The following is a 3,081-nucleotide window of genomic DNA, read 5'->3' on the forward strand; positions in this document are numbered from 1 at the left end:
GGCCATAAGAAGATCATTTGTAACCTTCACTAAAGCTGTTTCTGTGCTGTGATGAGCTCTGAAACCTGACTGAAACTCTTCAAATAAACCATTCCTCTATCACCCTATTAGAGCACTTCGCTCTCGCTCTGCACACACACCTTTTTGATATAGTTAGGGCTAAAGGTGGGGATTGATCAGAATTTAGCACTTACGATTCCATTATCGATTTAGTTCCTTATCAATCCCTTATTAATTGTTAGCGGCTCCGGTTTGAGAGTCGCCACCATCTCTAAGCAGCAAATCAAAGACATTACATTCCTGCAAACTGATTACATGCTGTAGGTCAAAGGATTGTGGGTGTTGGTATTTCTGCACTTTGCTGTGATCAGCGTAGGGGTCAATAGTCAAAAAAAGTAATGTATTACACAGAACCATTTTTGAGTTAATTACTTACTAATACCTTAAATGTAATGTAATGCATTACTTAATTATTCCCAGGAGGAAGTAAGTCGTTAAACTACATTACTGTTGCATTTCTCTGTGAAATGACCTGAAACACATTCTCTCATAATTATCGTTTAACAATATATACCTGAGGCTACAGTCCTACACACCAGCACACATGTGATCTTACTCTTAGTGTTTAGGTATGAACACAAAGCAAAAATGAAACCAGAGACTTTAAAGTGATCTTTAGAAACATGAAGAGGGTTGTATTATCGTATGGTCTTTACTTTCCAATATAAAGTGCCCTGGGGCAGCTGTTGTTGTGAATTGGCCCTATAGAAATCAAACTGAATTTAATCTGATTTAATTGGATTGATGAAAAAAATCGCTCCATTCATAATACAGCATAATAAAACAGGTTTTCTCAAAGGTAGACACTGAGCCAATAATACACCCACAGATTATTCCACCATCATCTGCGTAGAAACAGCTGTCTCTATAGATGCAGAGAAAGCATTTGACTGGGTAAACTGGAACTTTTGCAACCAACATGTAGATGTTACTTTCCAGACCATAAGATTAGCCTACGTGCAACTCCCAAACCTCTCTTCTGAAGACAATCATTCTCATAGATACTTTCTCATCCATGTCAGACTACTCTGTTACCTGGAGGAAATCTACAGTTCTGCCTCTGAATGGTACATTTCAGAACATCTCGACTACAGTCGGGTATAATCTTTCCACCAGATGCTCAGACCATATGATTGAACCATATTGCTCTACTAAAATCAGTAGAAGATGATCTCACACATTGGAGCACTTTACCTACAACACAATTAAAATAAACTGTTCCCACTGTTTCCCAATAAACCCTCTACTGTCTAGTTCAGGTCACTAGACTCAACTATCTCGAAACTTTTACAGAAAAATCAACCATCACGAATAAGTCTGAAAACTACAAAAAACAAAAACACAATGGTGGTGTAGAACTACCACAATCCCATGACTATTTCTTATCCAACAGGTTGCTATATGTTTCAGAATGGATCAAATCAAGATGGAGTTCTTGTTCTAGATCTGTGGCTGGATCGAGAACAAGAACCCTGTAAAAACGTCTCATCTCGCTCTCATAAGCACCAGTATTAAGCATCTTTATATAAACACCGCTGAGAGGCTGATGGCGATTTTTTAAAATAACAGCATCTTCACTTATCCCATGTAAACCAACATCCATTTGGAACAATCCAGATATCTGTCAGGAAAAAGAAAGTTTTGATGGCACGAAAAGGTGGAAACCTAGAAAAGGTTATTTAAGATGGTACCAAAACATGGACTCAGCAACAGTACGTTTCTTGAATACTGGCTGGGGATCTGGGGGCGGATTAACTGCATCCCATGGGGGGGGGCCTTGGGTCCAGGACCCCATCCTCGGCCAACTTTCTCACTCTCTCACACACACACATGTTTGTTTGTGTGCCTCTCTGGGTTTTGTTCGGTGTATTTTGTTACAGATGTAGCAGAAACCCCGCATGTTCTTTTCTCTCTTTCTTTCTGTCCATTTTCTCGTTCTAGTCCTCTGTTTTCTTCTCCTTTCTTTCACTAACCTGGTCTTAACCCCCGTCCACTCCGGCATAACACACAGATAATAATAGGAAAGATACAATAAAATAAAACGAATAAATAAAACAACAAGATTAACAAGAAGAGTCTACAGTGCTCCTCTTATGAAAGCAAACGTGATTGCCGCAAGAAAGCATTCAGACCATGATTCTGCAGAACAGGATTAAAAATAAGTAAAATAACTTCATTTGACCAAATAATAATAGATGGAGCAGCTACAACATGGCCTTCATGCTGTTGATGTCCCAGCCCTTGTAGTAATAACTGCAGCAGATAGAGCAGTGTCACCGTGGTGCTCAAGCGCTAACAAATATCCAGAGTTATGTGTCACACTTATTCATCTTTACATGCATCTTTTTCCAAATTACTGCTGGCAATTAACAGCTGAGATGTTTTCCACTTTAAAAAGGTGAACAACGAGGTAATAAAAACCATCACAAAAAGTCTCTTTAATTAACTACTTCAAAAGCTTGCTCCACCCCGGCTCTTCTCATTTTTTTCTAATCCCCTCCCAGGAACAAACAGTAACCCGTCTGTTGATTTACTCTGTGATTTCAACAGTAATTCTGTGAACTGCTTTTCTGCTTGAATCCTAATTATATTTGTCACATTCTTTGCTTTCATTCAGTCCACCTTCTCCAAGACAACGCATCTACCATAGCATGCTGACACACTGCACTCTCCTCAAACCTGCAAAACCCGGTGGTGGTGGCACTCCTCATGTGGTGGTGTAGCAGTGCACTGTGCAGTGAGGCACAAACTTGGAGGTGGCTGTGGCTCAGGTGGTAGAGCAGATCGGTCACTGATTGGAAGGTCGGTGGTTTGATGCTTGGCTTCCTCAGTCTGCATGTCAAATATCTTAGGGCAAGATGCTAATCCAAAGTTGCCCTCTGGAGTGTGAGTGTAGAGCACTTGTGTGTTGTATAGAGTGCTTTGAGTACTCTGGGAGAGAAGTATAGTGCTGTATAAGAATCAGTCCATTTACCAAACTGGAGGTAGTAGCCAGCAGCCCCAAAAACCGCCCCACTTGTT

This window comes from Pundamilia nyererei, unplaced genomic scaffold (assembly GCF_000239375.1).
Source record: "Pundamilia nyererei isolate P.nyererei 1_Seehausen unplaced genomic scaffold, PunNye1.0 scaffold00197, whole genome shotgun sequence".
NCBI lineage: Eukaryota > Metazoa > Chordata > Actinopteri > Cichliformes > Cichlidae > Pundamilia > Pundamilia nyererei.